Source organism: Tinamus guttatus, unplaced genomic scaffold (assembly GCF_059628265.1).
Source record: "Tinamus guttatus ecotype Peru unplaced genomic scaffold, ASM5962826v1 Tinamus_guttatus_pri_ptg000203l, whole genome shotgun sequence".
NCBI classification, from domain to species: Eukaryota; Metazoa; Chordata; class Aves; order Tinamiformes; family Tinamidae; genus Tinamus; species Tinamus guttatus.
Genome location: NW_028288737.1, coordinates 3,576,439 through 3,602,584, shown reverse-complemented (window position 1 = coordinate 3,602,584; position 26,146 = coordinate 3,576,439). Strand labels below are relative to the sequence as shown.

At 35.9% G+C, this 26,146-nt stretch overlaps 1 protein-coding gene across 1 annotated transcript in view; it reads right to left on the bottom strand.

Annotated features, from left to right (window-relative positions):
• DLGAP1 (DLG associated protein 1) overlaps window positions 1-26,146 on the bottom strand; it is a 368,869-nt gene that overhangs the window by 207,792 nt on the left and 134,931 nt on the right. Inside the window, exon 3 of the mRNA XM_088524110.1 lies at window positions 21,064-21,174. The gene's annotated coding sequence lies outside the window, so the exon portion shown is untranslated. The remainder of the gene's footprint in view (window positions 1-21,063; window positions 21,175-26,146) is intronic.

The following is a 26,146-nucleotide window of genomic DNA, read 5'->3' as shown; positions in this document are numbered from 1 at the left end:
TGTGTACTCTGAGAAGTCTTTCTGACCAATGGTTTGTATCCACTGCTATTATAAAATCCATTTATAAAATCCAGGGCAAAAGTGTCACTACCTTACAATCAAAAAAATCTCTATTAAAAATGTATGGCGAAAAGGGAAACATAGCTTCCTGCATGAAATCCACTTTGACTTCAGTCATTTGATATTTGTTTGTTCTCTGTGTGCTGTACAAAATTACTGAAGCACACAGAAATGACACTTTGCCCTTGGGTGCAGTGGAAAGACAGATAAAATGAGTAAATGGAAGACTTGAAGTTTCCTCCAAAGGGAAAAAAATAAGCTACTTAAATACTTCCAAAGCCTTTTCAAGTGTCAACTTTTTGTCAAATTCAGGGACTAATTTAGTGAACCAACTGGGGTCTCTTGAAATGGAATGATCATGGAAATGGGTGGATCCTGGAACTTGATTAGCTCACCCATAACCGTGGTCACCTTCATAAAGACCTGATATTAGCTTAAAGATTCTTAGATTTCTTGCTTACATAAGCACAGACCAGTTACATCAGCCATATATTTTTTCCTACTGCATCACAGTTCAAACCACTATCTGTGCTTCATCTTCAGGAACTAAACTTCCAGTGTATATTTTGACCCTTAACCATAACTTAAGGGATGCTTAATGCACAGTGGAAGAAGAGCCACATTTTATTAAATCAGACGGCAGAGTCATAGAAATTCACATATTCTACAGGAATTAAGGAGCAGAATGCAATACCTTGATACAAATGCATGTCTTTCTAGCAGTCAAATATGTATCAAACATTCACTAGTGATTACACAGAGCAAAGGTTCAACCTGAGTAAAGAAACATCCTTTCAACAATTTCAGTATTTCACAACAAATGCTTTATAAAATGTGAGTATTTTCTGGTTCCATTTCTGATTTTTTTCCCTTAGGTTAACTCTTACAGAATGCCTCACTGCTGAGAAACATTTTGTTCTCTTTTACAACTTACATACATATAGATTACAAGCTTTTCCTTAAAACAAATGACAAATGTCAACCCTTATTTTTCAGAAGAAAGTCACAAACTCAGACTGAGGATGGTTCAAAAATATCTGTAAGGTTTGCTGCTCATCAAATGGGTGAATTCAGGATATAGCTAAGCACCACTTAAATTTCAGTGTTCTGGTCCCCATTTTAAATAGCTATTTTGAAAGGGAGGCAAATATTCCTGTCTAGGCCAAGAGAACCTCACTATTTTTTTTTTCCTAAAAGAAAGTGGATACCTGCCCTTCTTTAGCACAAGAAAATTAAGGTCTCATGTAACTGTCAAAAGTTTTTCAGGAAACAGAATGAGCACAGACATCATATTGCTGTGAGCCAAATGAGACTAAAGCAACCTGAACGAATGATAGAGCAGAGCAAATTACAAGACACTTCTTCACACAGATAAATTTTCTATGCTTAAGTAAAGCAAAACTGGAGCTCAGACAGTGATTGATCAATAACATAAAACAAGTCTTCCACGGCACTTAGGAGGTAATGATGAAGGCTTCAGCCTCTTGGACACAAGCAAGCAGATGCTGTGGATCCTCGGGGGTGTGTGTTAGGATATACTTTAAATTCACATGCACTTAATAACACTAAGACATGGCTCTATAGCTAAGCACAGAATTCCCTGAAGCCAAGGGTTTGACAGTTCTCCTACCTTATGGCAAGGAGGCCAGGTACTGTGCTACCAGAACAACTTGATTTTGGAATAGCTTGAGCACAATGGAGGTCTACCAAACCGCCAGGAATGACAGGTAGTGACTATTTACTGTCTTTTCTGACAGAAGTATTCAGAGCATCACATTAAATGAGACAACAAGAGACACAAAACAAGAAAAAAGAGATGATTCTGGCCCCGAAAGCCAAGAGACAGGCAGCAGGGAGCCAGGGGAGAAGCTGTGAATACACGTCCTTGTGCAGAGGTTAAAAAATAAATCCATGGGATACGACTGGCTGAAACTGCAGCGATGGCACTTCTAGCAAGAAAAGTGCCCGCTGTTTGTTCTTCCTGCATTTGGAAAAAAAAATATGCTTTCTGTGTCCTCCTTGTTAATAAACAGATGATCATTAGAGAGAGTTGACTCATAATCCATTTCACCTCCGAGCAGAAACGGCTCGGCAGGGCTCCAAGGATCGGGCTGAGTAATTTTGCCATGAGGCGGCAGAACTTTCCAGAACATAAGCACGATTTAGCTCTGACCTCCCAGTAGAAGCAAGGCAAAAATGTTACCAACCACACACTGATGAGAAGAAATAAAAATAATCAAAAAGTCTGCATCTTATGTATATTTTCATTACCTTTGCTGTTTTCCTCATTTTCAGACTTGCAGTTTTCAATGTTTCTCAGTCCCTTAACTAACTATAAGCCTAATGCCAAGCAGCTGCGTTTCTTCGTCTCCTTTCCTAGACCTCCTTGGGCTGCTCTACTGACTTGGAGTGCCCATGCACTGTATGTTAAAAAACCCTTGGGAAAGCAGAGCCCACTTGATTGCCTGCCATCGATTCAGCAGCAAATTATCAGCGATAGAAAAGCAGCCAATATTACACAGTAATTCTCCGTTTATTTTGCTAAGATTTGATTCAGTCATTTTTCTCGTTGAATTTGCTGTTCAGCTTCTAATAAAAAAAACCCACAGGCAAAGCAAAAGATATGGTCTTGGCAGTTTGATTTCATCATAATTATCTAATCAAATCTCTGCTCATTCATTCATCAATATTTTTAATCTTAGAATGATGACTCTGCTCAAACAACCAATCAGGAAGTTTCCTTATCCAACCTGCTATAAAAAATAAACAAAGATTATTAGTTTGGACTTTGGGTATATCAATACTGAAAACTACAGTACAGTGAGGATAATATAAGATTTCCAGTTCAGTACATAAAATGGACTAACTAGTTTAGAAAATAACCACTTTTAGAAAAGATTCCTAGCCAAGATTTCAAGTTTTGAAAAATTCATCTTTTTGTTCTCATATAGAAAACATACAGTAAATGACAGTTTCAGCACAGTAAAATATCCCTACAAATAATATACTCATTAATTTCTAGGCAGAACACAAGTATATAATAGTCATGAGCACAAATATTCTCACAAGCTTTCCAGAGGAAACTTGCAGATTTCCAAACTGTTGCATGGATTACAATTTTAAGAATATTTCCCAAGTCTAAACACCTGACCCTAAGTGGGACACTATTTTTCAAAATCGCGAAAGATGAGCAGTGTGAAATAACTCATGGTACTACTTGCAGGGAGTAAAAAGCATATCTGCCTCCCCGCCCCCCCAAAAAAAGGAGAGGGAGAGGCAGAGGCAGAGGCAGAGGAGAGGAGGCAGAGAGGAGAGGAGAGGAGAGGAGAGGAGAGGAGAGGAGAGGAGAGGAGAGGAGAGGAGAGGAGAGGAGAGGAGAGGAGAGGAGAGGAGAGGAGAGGAGAGGAGAGGAGAGGAGAGGAGAGGAGTCTTGCCTTTGACAAACTTTCTAATATATTCTGCATGATGAGCTTGCCACAACTGCACTACTGCATAGACGTATTTGTCCAGTGTACAAGAGTCTCTATTAGCTAACAGAAGCTGCTCCCCTTTTACATCAACGCGGAACATGTTGGAATATGTAATGCAGATGCATGCATTCTATGATGTAAATTCTGCAGATGGTAGGAGCTCTATTTTTGGAAACCAGCATCTGAAACTGTGTAGGATGTAAGACTTGTTAATAGCCAGGCAACCAGTTGATGATCCTCAATGTTTAAATTTAAGGTCCGCACTGAAAATATAACCACTAAAAAAACTATAGATTCATATTGTTGTTGTAGCTGTCTTTTTCAAATAGAAGAGATGTAAATACCCCATCTGCATTGCTTTTTACTCACTTTATTCTATGTTTAAGACTCAAACCTTTTTTTTTTTTTTGCATTTCTGGGAGATTTCTTTTTTTCTGAGGCAGGTTCCTTGAAATTTCTGGCTTTCCAGATCATGCCTAAAAGTGAATGCAGATCATGTGCAAAAAAGTACAAAATTTGTATGTGACTGTCACATACATATAATAAAAATATAATGTTTAATTGCAGTAAATGGTATAAAACATTTCTTTCGTTGTCTTCATTACCTTCATTACTTCCATTTCATAGCCTTCAACTGTCTTCATTACCTGCTTAACTCTCAGTTAGAAAGAAAATCAGTATTTAAGCTGTGAGATTCATATACCCAGCTACCTCAGAGATCCTTTTAGAGAAGCAAACAATGCAGAAATTTTAAATGCCTAAGATTTCTTATGCATATTTAGTGCTTCTGTTCCCTTTTTCTGTTTTCCCTTTTTTCCCTCCTGAGAAATATCAAAGACACACTAAATTTATCATGGCCTTCACTTACTCTTTGATTTTAAGCCATCCAAGTAAAGGAAAAAAAAAAACTGACATGGAATGACATTCATGCCTTTGCAGAATGTCAGCACATGGCTTTTATCATGCCTAAGTAAGAGAGATTGCTTCTTAAGAACAAATTTGTTTCGTTCAGTGGCAATGAAAGAAGTAAACAGTGAAGACTGCCTATTTTAATAAATGCTCCTGACAAGGGTTTATGTCAATCAATGTTCAGACTATATTACATTTGCAGTGATCCTGCCATTCTCCTTTTACATGAAAATCTGGAGTTGTTTTGTCATTATTTCACATATTAGGATTCTAAAACCTTTAATTTTCTTTATGAAATGTGTTCTCTTAACCTGTTTTCAGTTTGTAAAAAATGGAGTACCAGGCTGTTGCCTGATAGCAGTCTACTGAATAATTACCACTTAAACTGTATTAGCATGAATGTGTAAATTAACTATATATACTTCATCTTTACATATTTACATGCTCCAAAAATCTGCTATGACAATGTGTCATACAGCAGACATTATGACCCCCGCCATCAAACTCATTCTATAAAGCACTTCCAGTGAAATAGAAGCTGAATGTTTAAGTAGGATAAAAATTTGGAAAACAAACTGTTAATGAGGCTAAGAGTTTTCTTTCCTCTTTTCCAGACCTTTCTTACTTTTAAGGCTATGACAGTGTGGCAGTATTCAACCAAACTCTATTTTCACTGACTGCCTTATTCTAGACTGATTTCTAGGAGAAATTTATAGTTGCAGAATAACACCATTAATACCTAACTAAGAGGTTATTATCTAATACCTGTGTAATCGATTAATCACAATGTAAGATCTATTGTGAACTGGAAACAAAGTATCTGTTCTTTGAAAAAGCTGTCTTCTTATTTCCTTATAAAATAAGACATTCTTTGGTTGTATAACTTTTTTTTCATATTAACTCGCATGACACATGAACAAACATCCTTCCTTTGCATGATTCAGTGCTTTTGAATTTTAATAGTCCCTTTAGATGCAGCCACTCTAAGAAAGTGGGAAAAAGTAAAAGTGCTTGGTTTAGCGGTTTAGCTATAGTTTGTCTTAACAGCAGACAGAATGTTTTACTCTGCAACGAAGTTTTACAAAGCGTCCAATTAATTTGTTAAAGACCATCAAAGACAGTTATTGATTGTGTAAAACAGTTAGAAGTGGATTCTTATCTTCACTGTAAATGGAAGCAGCCAAACAACAAAGGTCCTATGTTTAATCCTTAATCTGACAGAAAGTCAATAAGAAAAGACTGTGTGCAACTCTTGCATCTCTTTTGGTTTATTAACTGTAGTCACCTGGTAGCTTTGTTTTCACATGAATTTTTAAGTCTTATGCCTTAAGAGACTTACTGACTTGTGAAAGTTCTAAATATGGTGCCAAGTATTTTCTTTGGTTGTATGTTGTGGAAATACGTCATTTGTTCTCTATGTATTTGATCTCCAGGCAGTACCAAAAACAGAAAGAAGAAATTACAAAGGATCAGGTACAGTGACCTAATAGTCATAATAATGAATATATACATTACAGGTAGACATTATATAATACCTACAAATCAGTATTTTTCCCTTGCCTCTCTGCAAGAGAGATAATTTAGGATAATCTGTGCTTGATCTGACCTTGGAAAAGAAATACAAACAAATTTAATACAAAGTTAAAAATGAGAACGAAGAATACCTTTATCTATCTTACTGTTTTGGGATGGTCGGTCAAGTACAGTAGTTATTGAATGGGGACAGAAATTGTTAAGATGTCCTATTTTAGGCCTAAGTTATATTTTTTTTCTGTATTTAGTAAGGATACAGGTATTTACATGACAGATTTAGTATGCTGCCATCCAAATATCAGTTTTAAAATTAGGTTTTGCTCTATAATAGAAACAGGAAAAAAAAAAACACTACTAAGGAAAATCCCAGTATCTACAATGTACTTAAGGAAATCCTAGCCCCACTGAATGTATCCCGTAATTCAGAGGTAAGTTTCTCTGTGACAATGGCAACACCTTTTAAATTCACTTGCATGAACATTCACATGCCTGTTTTCCTGTTATAAAAGTACAGAAAAAAAATCAGCTAAGTGCAAGCAGTGTAAACTTCATAGACTACCACAGACCCCATCCCTCTACCCTGCAGATCTAGCTCAAGACCTGTGAAAAATTTTAATCCCACTTCATCTATACTTTGAAAAATATATGCTATTAAGTTACACAATTTTCAGAAAAAAATCACATAACATATATTTGAACTTAGTATTTAGCAATGAAAGTGGCATGCAAACTCAAAATTAATTATATGACTACCATGAAAACCTAATAAAACTGCACATCAGTAATACAAAAGATGAAATTCAATCATCCAATTACCAATTATTTCATTTTAAACAATAACCTAAGAGATGATTACAGAGAACTGGAGAGGCAAATCCTGTCTTGTAAGTTTTTTTTTTAGTATTTTGGGTTAAGAAACAGTTTACTGTACTTTTTTGGAAATTGTGAGATTGCACTTTTGTGTACTTAGTTGTATCCTAATAAGAAAGATATTTTAAATATAGGTGGAGTCTTTTTTTTCCCCCCTGAAGTTCAGCTATTCTTTTACGATAGTTGAATTTTCCCTTGCCTAACAGAAAGTGTAGCTTTCCATTTGAAATCTGTTTCCCCACATAAAGAGGCAACCTTCAATTCTATTATATAAGCAAACTGGCACGGGCACTCTGAACTTCTGGAAACTCTTTTGGCCCTAAAGCCAAGCCAGGTGGCTGCCATTGTAGGACTGGTTAAGCTACAGGCAAAATATTATAACCCAAATATGCCTTCCCTGGAGGAGGAATGATCATACCACTGGCACGAAGTGAAAAGCAAGTAAAAATAAAGTGTTTGCAGATCAAGAAGGATGACTGCTGAGCAGAGAAGGTTGGAGGTAGGAATTTGCCTACATTCCTTAACTCTGAGAAGACAAAAAGATAGAAAGGAGAGGCAGAACAGCAAAGCAGAAAAAAAATGCAGAACAGCTATTTTAGAGACTTTCAGGGCAAGCAGGGAAGTATATGAACTTCTTAGTTGCCTTTTCTCAAGAGTTGAAAAAAAAAACACTAGGGAAATATCTCATTGAAAAAAATAAGTACTGTTGCTTAAAGCACACAGAGGAAAAAAGTAAACATTTAAAGAATACCTTCTAGATCTAGGCATTTTATACTAGAAATCAATTTTCTCAAATATACATTCAAGCCTTTTAATAATTCACACGGATTACAAAGGAAGATAACTGAACCTCGAGAAAGATGAAAAAGTCTTAATAAAGTTTCCATTCTAAGGAACATCCAGGGTTATATTATAAACAGGCTTCAGGACTGATTTTTTTTAACTTGTGTTTTGAAAACAATTCTGGGGAATGAAAGACAAAATTTTATTACTAAGGAGGAACCACATCCAGGTGGTTTCAAGCCCTGACACGTTTTTTTTGTTCATTCACTCGAAATGACGAACGGTGCATTATAACTTACATCGGAAAGCCATACATAGCTATAAATATTTAAGTCCTAGGCTCACCCAACTGTCCTTCTGTTCTTTTCTGCTCTTCTGAAGAAAAAAAAAAAACTAGCTATTAAGCAGCAGTGATTTAAAACACTTCAAATGTGATTCACACTTTTAAAAATCAGTCTTCTAGTCTCAGCTCTTTGCCAGTGCTTCTTCAAGAGCTATACAGAGATAGCTACCTGCAGAGGATAATTTGTTCTCAACGTTTAGAAATTTAGGAAAAATTTCCTCTGTTGGTGCTATTTCCACTCACTAAAGACTAAGCCTAGACAACGCTCTTAGACTAATTCAGACTGTTCACTTTGGGTGAGAGGTACTCAGCCTTAGCCTGACTGCCACTTGTGGGAGGGATTAGGGGGGTGGTAATTAAGAATGTGAAGTAAAAAAAGAAAGAATATAAAAGAATTTATGCAATAGTTGATGTTAGAATTTAGCATCAACTATCATTTTTTACAGAAAATAAGCATTTATAGGAAATGCTAAATTTGATATCCATCGAAGAAAAATATTTATTTATTGATGGGCTTATTGCATTCCTATCTACTACAGCCTCTAGGCTGTAGCTATACATAATTAAAACTTCAAAATAAATCACACTATGCAATACTAGGCTATAACATTCATCAATTAAATTGCTGACATTTCTCATCCAACTTAACATTCATTAATGCTTATATAAATAAATGATCCTCGAATGACTGCAGGGTAGCAGTTTCTCGGTTATCAGCCTTCCCAATGAGTATACCCCCACTGTCAGCCTTTACATTTCATCACCATGCAGAAGTTCAGCTACCAATGCTGAAAACACAACTTATAACACGGTGTTGATGTGAGCTATTTGCAGGTTAAGTGATGACGGCAGGGGGAAATTAATGGTTCTCAGCAGTAGATTTATATCCAGGAGAATCCCCCTCGGTGTAGAAGCAGCTCTCTTTGCCCTTATCAGACAAAAACCTTCCTCACCAGAGAGAAACCAACAGTACAACAGGACGTACACATGCCAGCAGTGATCAGCAACAGCAGAAACGCTATTGACAGAGCCCTGTCAAACATCTATGTTTAATGAGATTGATGGGAACAATCAAAGTGTGTTAATAGCCCCCTATACTTTCCCTAATCTCTGGAGAATAACCAATGCAAATCCAAACCCCTGGCACAGAGGTGTTTCAAATACTGCCAGTTCCCATATTCCCCTTAGCAAAGAGATACTCATCACTCAAACACTGGGCTGTCCACAATAAAATTGCTTTCTGCAGACACCTGCCTGCCCTCTGATCTTGTGAGAAACGGTATGAGGAGTGTCCTCCTTGAGACTCCTCTGTTTTCAGGATCATCAGATCACTCCACATTGGAGAAATAGGGAGAAAACTAACTGATTAACATGTCAGGATATCAGATACTATTAGAATGAACCAAATAGAAAGGCATAATTAACTATGTCTTGCACAAAAGTAGCACCTCATTTTTGTAGCTATGAAGAGGCAGGTTTTATTTGCGACAAAGAAATAAATATATTTTTACTCAGTACAGCCAGGTAGAATTTGGGGATCTGAATAATATTCATTTGGATTGGGATATGAAAGTCCCACCTCTCACAGATTTTTGGGGGTCAGGAGGATTACTAAAAACTGTAAGGCAGACGGTAAGAGAGATTAGGAAAATTCAAATAAGTTAAATCAGGATTTGCCAGGGTAATGTTTGATATATAAATAATTCAAAGTTGAAAAATATGCCATAAATTTGCATTCTGTTTCCCTGAAAGAAGACAACATGGCATTTGTGTCTCATACATCTTCCCTTGTTCTAGTAAGGCTGAAGCTAAATACTGTAATGCTGATTAGTAATGCTGTAGCATTCAGAAAGATAAATAATAGACATAATAGAAATAATATTTTAAAGTCAGATTTTTTCCTGGTTTTGCACAAAGGTCCAAACCCTCTATGAAAGGCATTTCATTGTATAAAATTAAAAGAAAATACTACTTCACCTCTCTGTAAAAAGCAAAGCATTAAATGTATTCAAGATTTCCTCACAGAAAATAAGTTTTAATTTTTCATTCATACAAGAAATGAGCATAGTCTGAGACTGGGTAACAGCACAAACTATACGAACAGCATAAATTATTCTACCAACCACTTTCAATCACTCTAATCAAGAAGAATCTCTGATAAAGTATCAAAACTGTTATGAAGAAGCACAATACAATTAAACCGTGCACACAATTATTAAATCAAATGACATGTATATGAGACAGAAGCCTATGATACATTAGTGATCTACCAAGCTAATAAACTACATTTGCCATTCTGAATTTGTTTTACCATTTGAATTTTGACTACAAATTAATTATCTAATTTAGTCCAAAAGAGATAATGTGACTCACATCAGGTATATATTTTTGGAGATAATCAATTTGACTTTTTAAAAAGAGGAAGAAAAAGTTTTTTCTTTTAGTTCTTTAACATTCATTAATTAAAATCTGAGGAAAGCTTTGAGAAAATAAATGCAATCAAACTAAAATAGGTTAACAGAGCTGTACATATAATGTGAGCTATTTAAGATAAGAATCATTGGATTTAGAAGTGAAGAGCTAAAAAAGCACTGGTATTGATTTCTCCTTAATCTGTGACTGCTAAACAATTCCTCAGAGAAGACATCATATAGACATGCAGTCTTATCACTGCATCATATACAATGGAGATTAGTCCTTCAAAAAAAAAACAGACAAGCAAAAAATCAAAAATCTTGGTGAAAGATACAGTAGTCAGGCACTGTGGGATAAATAAGTTATTGTACAAGGGTATCAAGATACAGCATCATTAATGATTTTCTGTTTTCTTAGATACTGAGGCTATTGACATCTCAATGAGAGATCAATTCAGCAGCCAAGCAATCACAAAGTATTAATTCATCTAACTTTAAAACAAAATTGTTTCATAGCTGGCAGTAGCTAATATTATCTCATTATATCTGGTTCTACCCTTCTTTTCCAAAAGCTTTTCTGCTTATTGTTGCCTAAGACATTAAGTCTTATCACAGTATCTGACAGGTGTCCCCAATGATGACCTACTCAAAGGTAGACCAGAAATTTTGCTGCAAGACAAAGTCCTTGTTACAACTTTCTACCAAAACAGGAAATGATGTTACTACTGGAATGGTCCAATAGCATCTAGTTGAAGGTGCAGGTTCTAATATTAGATCCAGCTTATTTCTCGTGAATCAAATTACTGCATCTCCTACAAAACTGCTTAGATATCTCTCTCCCATATTACATTGCTCCTGATTAAAATCTAAGAAGATCTACAGTTATTAAAGTCATGTTCTAACCCAGCGGTAGTATTTTTCTTGTGATGTCACACAGACTGCCTTCAGTCCTGCCTGGTATTATTTTGCTTATGGGTAGATTCCACATGTCATATTAAAGAAAATTTGTTTTGACCTAATCAGTCCAATTTGTACCTCCTGGAACAGTTAAACTGCCTCATCTCCTTCAACATATTTTTGAGTTACTGTTTTCACTGGACAGAAAGAAAGAAAAAAATATATTTATTCTTTATGTTTACAAAATGATACACTAAACCATATACATATATATATACACATATGCACATATTCATATATGCACTTATACACACATATGCACAATGTAATATAATAATTATAAAACTTTATTCTGCGCAAACATTTTCCATTTGGTCAAATCAAGAAGTGAACTTAGTTTAAGAGCATAAAGCAAAACAACACAATTTTGATTGAGTCCAAAAAGTAATTTTATCATGGTCTGTACATCAGGAAGCAGTGCTCCTCCTCTTTAGCTATTCCAGCACCTTCACACAGCATGTGTGACACCTCCACACAGTGTTTTGAAGCTAAAATCAGAATAGCCTTATAGGTAAGTAAGACCCTTCCATGAAGCATGGAAGCAAATTAGAGTATATCATCATATCACCAATTACTCTGTTATGTGGCTGTATAGTGAACTACATGGCTATATAGTTAAGAAGCATATATGTTACCTATTTTCTTGCTCACTTACAGAAACAGAAAAACCCACACAGCTGACATATGCACCTTCATCTTCTCTGCCATAATATGGACACTGTGTGTCCAAAATTCAAGTAATTGACAAGATATCATTTTCAAACTTTAGTGCATCATTGTAGTTGCTTTTCAGGTTGGAATTTTTGCAAGCAATTGTCAGCAACAATTTCTCTGAAATACATGTTGCAGCATCACTTTGTTGGACTTGTTAGTATATGCAGAGGACCTACAAAATGATGAAATGCAACAATGCCACTGAAGATGACAAATAGGTTTCACATACTGTTTTAGCACCAACAACCTACTGTTTTATTTTGGTTTTCACACTGATGTCTTGGATAAACATACTTCCAAAATACCTATGATATATCAACCACAAAACTATTTGTACCTGGAGTACTGGGTTGACATAAGTCTGTTTTTCTATGCAAGAAAAAGTAGATTGTAAAACCCCATTAGCAGGACATAGGGAATATAATTTCATTAAGTATTAAGCAAACTGTATTATTTTTCCATGTTTTTCCATGTTTTCCATTTGTGCATTCCTGCAAAAAATTCAAGAAAAACCTAAAAAACTCAGTTATAGATTGTTGCTTTATACTTACATAATGGTTACATAATGATTATCAGGCAAAATTTGGATTTCTAGAGCCTCTCAAAATCAGTTCTATGAGCGAACAAAACTCAGGACAGAATTCAATTCTTGAGATATCATGATTTTAATCCACTGGTGATCTTTGCTTTTCTCTCCATAGCCACCCCATTTCAGTTGCATATCCCTGAGAAGTAACACTAGGAAAGTAGCTTACAAATGGGACTTGTACTGATCTGCCACAGATGCTTATAGGACTGGTGGCATCAACCCTGCACTCTTGTGCAGTAAGTGCACAAAAAATAAAGAAAATGGATCACTTCTATAGTAACTGATACCATGTCCAGTGACAGTGGAATTACTGCTTGTAGTAGTGCATAACTCGATGTTCAGTAGCCTCTGGTTCAATGTAACTCCCCCTGAAATAAAACTGAACGAACCAGATTCACTTATTTAACACCAAAGTTTTCTGGTGGGAGAAGTAAAATCTGTTTCTACAGCAAATATTACAGAACATCAAGAAATGCTCAGTCAGTGTGCTTGGATGTGGAACGTAGTCAGCACACCACGATCACAGAGGATGTCCTGAGATGTGACTGATTACTTAGCCTCGTCAATCAGGTCAGCTACTGAAAGCCTAAGAGAAATAGAGCTGTTGCCAAGCTGATAGATGGTATCTATTTACAGAGTCTTGGTCTTTTGGGCTTTTCTCGGCCAGTGACAGAAGAACGAAGGTGAAATATCATTCTAATACTATAATACAAGTGATTCACAATCATTTTATTAGATAGACAGATTGAAGGAAAACACTTTGAAAGTACTTCAGCAGCCATCTCAAGTAGGTCCTATTAGGTCAGAACACTTTTTAGCCATTCTTATGGACAAATAAACACCCTGATTCTGTGGGCAGAAGAGACCACTGCGACAACAGAAACGCTGCGTAGCAGATCTCTAAACACTTCACACTGCTCCACGGCATCTGCCACCAAGTCCCGTAGTTTGCAACTCCAAAGCATCCTATTGCTTTTAGCTTTGCTGAGTTTCTAACCCAAGAAACCCAAGAGATTTTGGTGAATTTAATGAGTACATTTCAAGGATGCTGGAATATCTAATTCCTTAAATTCCTTCAGGATTCCGACCCTCAATTCCAAATGAATTATTTTAAGTTACAGAGAACTCAAAACACTGCTTAGCAATTTTTATTTCTAAAGCTTATTTATTTTGCTTAAAAATATGCACTTTTCTTCCATTTCTAAGCTTAGCTTCTACACACTGGCTCTCTTTGTTTTTGCTTAAGAGCTTGTTATCTTCTAAATGCTGACAAAATCATTTTATGACTGCTTTACCCTTACTGAACCTAACAAGCTGTATTCTTTTAGTTTTATCACAACAGCCAAAACTTGAACCACTCTTGTGGCTTCTCCCAAATTTTCTCCAGTTTTTCAACCACTTTTTCAAATGTGAGTACCTTAAAGTTTGTTCTGGAAGTGGTGTTTTTTGGAACAGAGAGGGAGTCTTCTCATATTTGTATGCCAGAGCAGTGCCTGTCACCTGCAGAAGTAGGTTACGGCTGGTAATCTATCATGGACTCAAGACTCTTTCCAAAATTTCGATTTATTGGATAACATCCACCATTTCATAGGCCTTTATTCTTGCACTGATTAATTCTTAATCATGATATTTGTCTATATGGAATATATAAAAATGACACTTTTTATATACTGAAATGAGGTTAAGTAACTATCATTGTCATTTTATATCCCTTTTTCAATTTCCAAACTATTTCCAAACTTTAATGGTTTTCTACTTTTTTTCCACTCCTTGAAATCTATCTGCTTTAAATATTTGTAAAATTTGGATTTCAGTCATCTTAAAAATTCTTGAACCTGAACGCAAAACAGCCCATTCTACTCATTTTCCAATACTAAAATATTTATTCCCTCTTTAAAAACAAACAAACAGAGAAACAGAACACCACAGATCCACAGTAGAGTGACTATTTACATGAACTTTTTAGCCTACTTACTTAAACTTTATCAAAGTCTTCAGGTAAACTGTCCTTTAAGAGCAATGACAACTTCAAAAGCTTTGGTAATACCCATTTATGCATTTTTCTTGATGAATGCTGATTTGTTAATAAGTTTTTCTGTTTTTTATCTTTTGACCTTTAAAACACAGTCACTACAGCCAAGGGATTCATGACTGTGGACCCTCCAGAGCACTCAAGTCCTACATATCAGAATTCTTGGCAGTGTCTCTACTCTGAATCAAAACTAACTTGCCCCTTCCTCAAACTACCAGACTATTTTAAAGATGACATCTGCAATATTTAAAAAGAAGTAAGAATATTTGGCAGAAAAGGGCAATAAAAAAAAAATGACTGTAATCTACGCAATAGAGATGAAACAGATTGCAGAAACAGTTTAAAATAATAACCACATGGCACAGAGAAAATTTCAAATAAAATAAAGCTTTCAGACCAGCATAATTTTATATTACCCAATGAGTTGGAAGCCAGTGCCAACACAGCCTGGCCAGACTTTCCCCATTTCGTAATGACAAATTTCCCTTTTCATTTTGCATAGCGCAGGCTCCATGCCTGCAACACTGAAATAAAATGATTATCTGAATCAGATTTTTTCTGCTTTAGTTGTTACTGTTATGCTCATATAAGAATATAAAGACAGACTATTTAAAGCAAAGTCTGTACTGCCTATGTATGCCTATTGTACTACCTATGGCACTTCCAGGGTGAGAGTGTGCCTATATAGTATCTGGTTGCCATGGACCATTAAGTAGTAGTGAGATATTTATCTTGTGCCCATGTATTTCCTGCTGTGATCAATTTGAAAGTTGTACTGGGAGAGAGTGATGGGCATATGAGGAATAGTCCTTACCTTAGAGTTAATGGTGGTAATACTTTTGACCCATCATGCAAGCTTCTTAAGAAGTGCAGTTCCAAAGGTATGCACTTACAAAGCTAAGCTCATCAAGCTGCTATCGGAAATAAGGGCTGAAGCAGATGCCTAAGAAAGAATATAAAAATACAGAAAAGCTAGAGTACCTCCAATATTTCCTGTGCTAGAGGTGACCTCTTCTGAGGCTTGAGACCTTAGTATCACCTATCACTAATACCATATCCCTTGGCCTCAAAATGGCAAAACAGTAATGTGCTTGCAAGGAGATTGGTTTTGGCTGTAGCTTTGGTCACTGTTTTTTGGCTTTTTTTTTTTTTCTTTCGGTACTCTGGTACTGTTGACAGAATTTGTTTAAAGCAGAAACATTTATTTACTCCTCTCTGATTACGTCCTTAAGGTGTAATGGTCATGCTTTAAAAATATGGTATAAAATAACTGATCTGAAGGTTACAAAGTTTCTTTACTTTTAGAGAAGTTGAGCTCAGTTGTTTAAAATAAGGTCTTCTGGCAGTCCAGGACAAATTCCAGTACTGACTTCCCATGTTGAATAAAAATAAAAAAAATACAGTATATATACAGTGGAGGAAGAGGGTCTGCACTTTCTTTTAAAATTTAGTCTGAGAACATTCAGAGATGACACTAACTGTCAAAAGTTAGAAGATCAAAGGCACATTTCTGAAATGACTTTTGATGTGAAATCATTGTATCCATGAGGAATGGTTACAAATTTCTGCTAGATATGTTGAAGATGGATTTCCTTCAGATGGATACAGAGAAACTGAGTTTTTGCCATACCAAATTTTATTTTTTCTCTTTATTCTGTTACTTTTTTTTTTCTCCAGGTACATATTTAACTCATGAGCAAATTCAGCATAAGTTTATATTTATTCACTGATAAGCCTTTGTCGTTCCTAGATATTAATGACTGTTTCCTTATTTATCAGTACAAACAAAACTATTGAGATAATATTTTATTCTGTATCTCAGCACTTCTTTTTATGTAATTAAAAAATATTTTCTCCATCTATATATGATAACTCATTTTTCTACATGCATGCATGCACGTATGATGATTCTTTTAGTTTCAAAATCACTGGTGCCACTATGGCAAGCAAATCTAGGGAATGTCCAGGAGTAATCCCAAAAGCTTATCAATTCTCCCCGGGCTTCTCATTTGCCACTGGTTGCAAAAGTGCCCTTTGCTATTTAGAACTAACTCTATAAGAGTGCTCTTTTATATAACATAAGGCCAACTCACCACCACGGTTTTGTAAGGGAAAGACCATGAATCTCCATATGAAGAGAACATCCCTCTCGCTATCTGCGTATTCTTTCTCAAGTTGACCTTACCTTTATACTGATGTTTGGGTTTCATATAAGTAAACCATAGGATATGTAAAATGTAGTATTACTGGAAAACTTTTGAAATAATTTTGTATTTTTCTTTTCCACCATAGACAAGAGAATGCACCTACCTATTTCTTTATCATTTTAAGTTTTTACTCTCTGATTTGTATATCCAATTAAAAATATTATTCAAATAATAATAAAATGTTTCATCTATATTCTCTTTAAAAAGCAAATGAAGAAAAAATACACAATCAATTGTTCAGTTAGCTCCTGAAAGTTTATTTTTCTCAATATTTTATTTTACTATCTTTGCCTCATCTTTTCTCCCTGTCTTCTCAGTATACTTTACCCGAGGCAATAACAATTTTCCCCTCTCATTACAGCTATATCTATTACCTTCACATTAGCATTTTTAGAAAAATATCTAATGCTTCCTCTTGTACTGCATCAAAGACTATCCTATCTTTTAACTGCTAATTTGTTCTCTAGATCATATGTCCTTTTCCCCTGAGGAAGAGTGAGTTGAAAAGCCCAAGAGTGCTGCATAATTAGACTATACAAAGTGTCCAATATCCTAGCTACTTATGATGTACTTCTGTTTCATACATTCTGCTTGTTGAGGATCAATCATATTATTTTCATTTGGGCTCATTAAAATTCAGTTTCTTCCATATCACTAATACATTTCATATAGATTCTTTGCATATAACTTCTGCAAAGTCTGGTCATCTTCTCCATGTTGATAAGCATGCTTTGATTTTGATTTTAATTGCAGCTTTGGGCATATTTAAGTTCTACCTGGAGCTCCCATTGAAAAAAAAAATAAGAGGAAAATGATGGTGCACATTCCCTATATATTCCATATGAAAATATTTAGACCGCACCCTCTTTTTTTCTTATGAATGTGTTACGGGACAAAATATCTCTTCAATGTCAGAATGTATTGTTTTGTACTCCTCTGTTGAGAGATTTGCTGCATCCCTACCTTGCATCCTTCCTTTACAGAAAGGCAATAAGCTGATAGAATGGCTTAGAGAAATCAGTATTTCTGAAAATCATCTCTATACCCTTATAGGACTACTAAGTTTCTCACATTTTGTTAATTCACAAATATTCTAACATGAATGATACCTACTTCTGTAGGTTTTTGCTTACTCATGTCCTTGGCTTTCTGTGATACCTCCAATCCCAACAGTCAATGAAAAAAAGCCTCTAATTCCACCCTCCAAGGAATGACCCTTTTGCTTCAGGTGAATAAGCAGAGGGTTACTACCTTAGGAGGAAAGGATTGTGTATATATGCACCTGTGTGTTTAAGTATACAAAGTTTGCACAAAACTTTCTGCTACACTAAATGAATGCTACAAATTTTCCTGTGCAACTGTCCAACAACTGCCAAATGCTTTCTGCTCTGGTTTCCTTGGTTCTTCATCCTCAAATGCTGAAGAGCATTACCTCTTACACTGCAAGATAATAAATATCACATCCAATATATGAATCAACTGAATAGATGGAATCTATAAAATGACTAAAAAGGATCAAATAATATAATGCAATACTATAATTAACTAAAAATTTTGCTTCCTAATAATTGAAATAGGAAATTACTGACAGTCAAGTAATTTTGATACCCAAATAAAATTGTACATGAAAACATTCCATGAAAATGGTACGTGGAAATATTGGAAGGGGTCTGTCAAGATGCGTGTGGAGAATGACCTGTATTTTGGCATTTCCTCATTTTTGCACAGCTGATTGTACCGACTTAATAATGGTCTCACTGTATCACTATTAACTTCCTCAGCCTTTAGAAAAGACAAGCCATCCTCACAGACTTATCTTGTGGCAAGTATCATCATTCACAGCGTTCAACAGAAGGGCTGAAACCTCTGTTTCCCTGACGAGATGTCTGTGTGATGATAAATTTTATTTTGCTGAAGTGATTTCACACTTGTTCATTGGCAAGAGAGTGCAGAGAGAAGAATAAGACTCCTCGGGTTCTGAAAGGGATATATCGTAATGATTAGTTTGCTCCTGCACCCCTAGCCCAACCACTAAGCTTTCCAGTTCTACCTCTTCCAGTCTGATCTGGGCCCATCATCTTCTCTTTCTGATTCCCTAGCCTAAGTCCCATCTTCTTTTCTGCCATTCTTTCGCTCTTCTACCACAGTCTTCTCCTACTGACTGCTTTCAGTCTGAGCTTCACTCCAGCTCCTGCCTGGAGTTTTGCATTTAATTCCTCCTCCCTTCCCTCATGGTTTCGGGACTGGGGTTCTTGCCAAATTTCAGGATTTGTTCTTTGTCAAGCCGGTGTCAGCAACAAGAAATCCTCCCTACGCTAATTCCAGTGCCTGAGCGAACAGCCATGACTAGGTGTTCTTGGCTCCAGGAGCCTCTTTGTGGGTATGGCACATGCTCAAATCCAGATGCATACAATAGCCAAATTCAAGCACAGCCTAAGAAATTAAACACTGGCAATGTTGGAGCTGGTTATTTTTTACCCAAGCCACAGGGAACCAAGGGGACGAAGTTTTTATACTTGCACTATAATTGATACATCTACTAATTATTTACATTTTTGTATCATTATGAGAAACACATGCCTATGTTAAAAAAGCAACTTTTACTTTGGAAAATCACCTCATTGCAGACATTAATTACCACCTCTTCCAGGAAGTTTTAGACTTCACTTATAAAAGGCAAAGTTGAGGCAAAGGTACCTGAGCTGATTTAAATATTCAGTTTAAATACTAACAATTTAAATGCTCTTCTCTAAAGAATCTGCAGCAGTTTTTCTAACATATATATGTGACATATACATCTGTAATGTATAGATATATAGGTACATATTACGTATATATTTTAGATAATCATATATAAGCACATATATGAATAGTAAATAATCACAGATATAGTTTTACAGCTCTGGATATGCTGCAGCAGGACCATGAGTCTGTGAAAACACAAAGTTGTTACTGCTGTGTACCGTTTCTTAAAGTGATCAAATTAACATCTGACCATAGATACTAATATTCTACTTATAACAAATCAATTTTCTAAGTGAGGAATGCATTCAAATTTTTTGAAGAAAAAGAAAACGAGTAAACATCACTCTTGAATGATATTAAGAATATTCCAGAGATGTACAGCATTGCATTTAGTAGCTCACACTTACCGTCCACGTACGGAAATTTACAATTTACAGTATCATACCTAATTAATCTCCATGAGCCCATAACCAATTATATAATTAAACATTTATAATAATATTAGTAAATGAACATGCTTGTTACTGAGCTATAAATAGCTGAATATAGCATAGTTCTAAGAGCTACTTTTAAAGCTGATCTAATCATAAGCAATCATAAGCTGATCTTCAAATCATAAGCAGCCTATCACAAAAGAAGAATAAATTCAAACTCTCCCTTTTTCTAGTGCTTGTATACTTAAGACTATTGTGTTTTAATACATAAGCATCTGATATATTTGCCTCTATTTAATTAATGTTGTGGAATATCCTTATTTTATTATTTGCATACATTTCACAATGGTTCAATTTGTCCTCAAAAGGCTGGAGTTGCTAGAGGTCTGCTGCTCTATGGCATGCCTACCAGGTTGCTATGATCCTGGTTTCTAGCAGCATTTACTTTCTGAAAGGCTGTGGAAAGGTGGAACGAGAAGTTCCCTCACTATTAGAACTCCACCAGGCTCCTCCAATGGTGCTTCTGAGATGCTGCAACTGCTGATCAGAAAGTAGCCTTCTGTACCTTCTTTTGGGCTCTGATCTTTCATTAAATTCCTTCAGCGCAAATCAACCCAGGCTCTCCTACTCCTTAAACTGGCTCCGTATCTACAGTACATCTAGACCTATGGGGCTTTATGCAACATTTAAGTTTATATGCTACAATTTCTGTTCATGTCAGACCCATGAAAATAATCTGCAAAGGGAGACAAACACAGTTAAAGGCAGCTGATGTTAACCCTGTGCAAACTGCAAGCCAAGATAACAACAAAGATGGGCTTTCACATATATAACCTTCTAAAATAGCTTGCTATCAGGCTACCTTCATGTCTACTAAAGCAGCTCACAGTTTGGATTCAATCAGTTTCCTGCTTTTAACATGCAAACCTGAGGAAAGCATGAATAAAAGAGATGCAGAGACAGATCAAGGAAAATGATTAGAGAGTAAGAAGAAAGGACTCACCTCCTTTAGTCACTTTTCCATTTTAATTTGTTTCAATACTTTAAAAGGGAAGAGATTTTTTGCACGCTCTTCAATTCAGATGTCAGTTGCAATATTTGATGCTTGGCTGTTCTGAAACATAATCAAAGTGTAACAGTTAAAACTACTATTCTGAAACAGGATAAAATTAATATCATCTCAAGCAGCTACTTGTTCACGTATTACAAGTCACAACAGGGGCTTTCATGTTGAGGGGCTTTTTTGTACCAAATCTCTGGGCAAAGTTCCCACATGGTACCTCACCGTACCTCTTCTCATGCTGCAGAATTTATACTGCTGCATTTGTGGTGCTATCTTAAACATTTTACTATTCCTGCACAACATATGAATAAAGTTTGCCAGTTCTTTAACAAAATCAGTACAAGTTACACTTGTTTTCCCCAGTAACCTACTGACTCTGTAAACTCTCTTCTCCTGCAGTCCCATCACACTACCAACTTTTCTTGCACTGCATATGCAGCATGCAGAGCAATCACCTCTGTCTAGAAAAGCAACAGAGCTAAGTTGAGGGAATCTGACCAACAAACCAGCAGAATTTAGCCATAGCCATAGCACTTCCTCACCAGCATCTCCTGGATGGATGCAAAAGCTGCAATGGCAAATCACTGCACATTTATATATACAAAATGTAAACATGATACAAACCGAAAATACTTATTTCCAAGTCTTTTTTCTTCCTCTGAAATGCACATTTTCTTTTCTTTCCATTTGTTAGTTAGTTCTCCAATACTACTTATTGAGACTTACAAAAATAAGTGTCTTTGTCCTCTATATTTGAGTTCTGAATCATCTCACTTTAAGAGATCACATCTCTCATTTTAAGTTTTGGTCCTCGTTACCTAAAGGTTTATCTACTTTTTTATGTGAACAATTCATAAGTACAAAAGAGAATAATCACCAACGTTTTATCTTGAAAATGCAGTTTACAGCATCAGACAATTTTTTGTTTGTTCTGAGAAGCAAGTTAAAAGAGGAAAATCTTAACTGTGGCTTTGATTCTAAGGTACAGTCAGTAAAAAATCCTCTTCAAAAGGTTCAAAACTACTAAGCTGTTTTACTTTCTTCATTCTCACTCAAAGAAATGTCCACAGTTGATTAATGGCACACTAGTTGGCAGAATAACAAGTAAACTATTTCAGAGGTTAAATAACCCAACAATATTACAAATTCATGATTACAGGGCCAGAAGAGACCAAAGTAATCTGAGACTCTCCTTCACACAGGTCAGAGAACTATCTTAAATTAATTCCTTTGGAATTGGAAAGCGTGTCTTCGAAAGGCATCAAGCATTGAATTGAAGTTCTTCCAAATAGCTACAAAGAGGATGGAAACAGCTTCTACACACTTCTGGGAATACTTTAACTCCAAATGAATTCAAAAGGATGCACGCTTATTGTCTTTTTGCTTATCATAAAACTTATTTCCAAAATGAACTACATTCTAATTCCAAATCAGAGTTTCTGATATTAATGCCAAAAAACCCACATTCCACTAATTTTCCAAATATAACACTTCGTGTAGCCAGCTTTGAGGTACCCTTTTCTTGAGGTATATAATCAGCTTCAGAGTACTACTTGTTAACTCTAAAACCATTTCTTGCTGTACAGGCTCTTTTTACTTTCTGGTTATGCAGGTTTTTATGTAAAAAGGGGGAGAAAAAAAGGCTTAAAGCAGGAAAAGGTAAAGGTAAAATCAGAAAGATTGGCAAGAAAATGAAGAGAGAGGTATAGAACGAAAAAATACTTTTAAAATATTTTGGAAACTCACTGATTTGCAGACAACAGAATCCCTTTTGGGTGAGGGTTATAACTTGACGATACTGACCACATCATAGTAATTTGGGGTTTTCCAAAAGAGTATAAAAATGACAGAGTATATTTCATTGTAGCAAGTAAACTGGATGGATTTTTCCATCTACAGTCCCCTTTGGGATCTTTCAAAGATAATTTTCTAAAGAATCAAGTCAGGCAGATGTTTATGTGGAGCCTTCTGCAAGACTTTACGCAAGACTTCTGTGAAGCCACTGAACTTGTTTAAAGACAGTCACATGTCACACAACTTGAGAACACTGCTGATATGGAGCTTAATCAGGTTTCTCTTAGCTGATACTGTTTTTCCCACAGAAATGAATTTATAATGGAGCAGGTATGTTTAGTGATGACAGAGAGCGAGCTTGGGGTCAGAAATCAAAAGTAGCACCCACACCAAACTGTTGTGATCACGTGGCAAGCCATGCCTGAAATAAACAGGAAGAACAAGTTTCTCCAATCATAAATATATTCTCGATATACATGATACTGTTTTCAGACAGTCATAGATTTGTGTGCTTCAGGAAGTATACAAGTCAAGAGCCCAGACTGAATCAGTATCATTCTAATAATCATTTTAAAATTTAATTCTTCATATCTTTGCTATTGATCTTCCTATCTGTAAACACCTGTTGCTTCTTTGTTCACCTTCCTCAATTTTATTTCTCTCTAAGGAGTATAGCCACAAAAGGTCATGGTGATAATGGAAGGCACCGAATGACTCTTGTACAAGTGATAATGAGTAGGCCAGGACTCTTCAGTCTAGAAAAGAGACAACTGAAACACAGAAGTCTATAAAATCATGAGTAACATGGCAGAGGTTAATAAGTCTATATTGTTCATTGCCCCGTCCAGAACAAAGCTAGCAGGCACCAGATTAAATCAGGAAGAACCAGATTCATAAGAGAGAAAAAACAAAACAAAAACACACCTTCTGCAATTTGTAGGTAAGGTGTGGATCTCTTTGACATGGGATGTTGTGGATATTGAATCCCAGATCCAAGAGAAGTTTGGGCAAATGTGTGAAAATTAAATCCTCTGAAATTAAGGACTTACAGAAGCATCCAGCTCAGAAAAAACCTAAGCTCTGGATGGCTGGAAGCCAGGAGCATACAATCACTGTATGTCTGTCATGCCTTTTTATCTTCCTTTTGGTCTCTGATACATGGTTGGAATCAGGATACGGGACAGATGGGCCTTTGACCTTGACGTTACAGTCATTTTTGCGTTCTTTCAATGGTACAGCTAACAAGGTGTCCAAACTGAACTCCCCATCTGACAAACAGAAAAAGTCTTATAAAACAAAAGGTGAGGAGGAATAAAATATTCCCTGAAAACAATGCATTTTTTTTTGGTTGATATGTTTACAATTTTTTGCATAATGTTTAACTGAAGTACAGAAGTTCAAACCACAGGGGTATCTGGTCATTTTTGATTTGACTGAAATTGATATTTTTTCATGAAAGAATCAGACATTGAGAACTGACTTTCACTCAGAGAAAACCTGGAACTGTTTCACCATCAGGAATGGCATGTTTGACCATAGCAGGAATTATTTTATAACCTCGAGTTTGTAAAATCAGCACATAACAGCGACTCAATTTTTTATCCTATCTGTTTACACCAGATCATTTACAGGACACAGATTGCCTAAAATAAGTGTTTAGGTGACAAATAGTCACTATGTGGTTCCATCCAGATTCTGCTAAGAAAGACACTTGCAGAAGAAAAGGAGCAAAGAATCTGGGCAACGGTGGTCAGAGAGGCTGTGACATCTGCATCCTGGGAGGTGTTCAGCACGCAGGTGAACAAGACACTCTGCAACCTCATCTAATTCTGACATTGGTACTGCCTGATCTGGGGCTTTAAACTAGATGGCCCCCAGTGGTTCCTCCTGACATACATCATTCTCTGATTCTGTAATTCTGAGGAGCAGGCTCTAGCCACTGCTGTATCACTTCTGGGCAGAATATCAATTCACAGTATTATCCTTATCATTAAACTAGGCTTCAGTAAAAACAAAAAAAGGAAAAAGAAGGGCGGGTCTTCAAGTATTCTGTTAGACAGCAAGTTGCTTTTTTGAATGTAAGATGCATCCTTACAGTCCCAGGATTCTACTATCGTGACATTTTGAATTAACAAGGACACACAGTAAAGGAGAAAGATGAAATGTTTAGTTTTTCTTTTATTTTCTTCTTTCTACCACATTTATTATTTTTATGAATTAATAGCATTTCATAATGAAAGTGGATTACTCCATCTTTCGGTAGGGAAAATGAGAACACCAGGTAACCACATCAGCCCAAAGCTGTTACAAATTACAAATACATAATTAGATCGGCTGTCTATAAAGTCCACCTTTATAATGAGGGTATCAAGGACAGCAAATAGCAGCTATTCTGAGATGTTCAGAAGAGCCATGTTTCAGAACAAACTTTTGTGCGTATCAAGCCATTAGTATCAACATTTTTTTACTTTTTTATTGCTGGATAGAAACTTCAGATAAGCACTACCCAAGATATAGCAAAACAGCAATACTCACAGAAACGAGGACCACATGGTAACTACTGATGAATGAACTTTTAAAAATTTAATTAGCACTATACCAGTGTAGTAGTGATGGGAATACCATAAAGTTTAACAATGAGCACAAAACTCAACCTTCTTCCTATAAAGCCATGATAGCCATATTGCACTCACATATTCCAGCTCATTTGTAAAAATAACAGTCCCCCTTACACAATTAAAAATCATGCTGAGTACTGAGCCACAGTAAATTACAAATATAATTAAGTAAATAATATGAAAGCCCAAGTCCCTACTTAAATACGGTGACAGTTCGCATAATCCAAGCACAGCAAATATTAATGTAATATTTCAATGTCTACAGCTCAGCTACTGATGTACAGTCATAATAATGTGTTAAGATTTTGTCCTTAGCCAGAGCAAATGTTTATTTTCCTCAGGACAACTGGAGCACTGAGTTATCAACACTAAGCTGCTCATATCTTTTCTCTTCCCACTACATTAAGCCTGATTGTATTTGCCACCAATTATACACACAGTCCTCCAACTATACTTCACTCTAAAGCGAAAAGAAGCCAACCTGAAGATATTTAGCCACAAAGGATTAAAATCAGTGCAGATTAAATGGCTCTGCAAAGTGTGCTTCTTAATTATGCTATTTTAGGAAGTCAACAGACTATCACTACTGGCATTCACTTGCTTCTGCATCC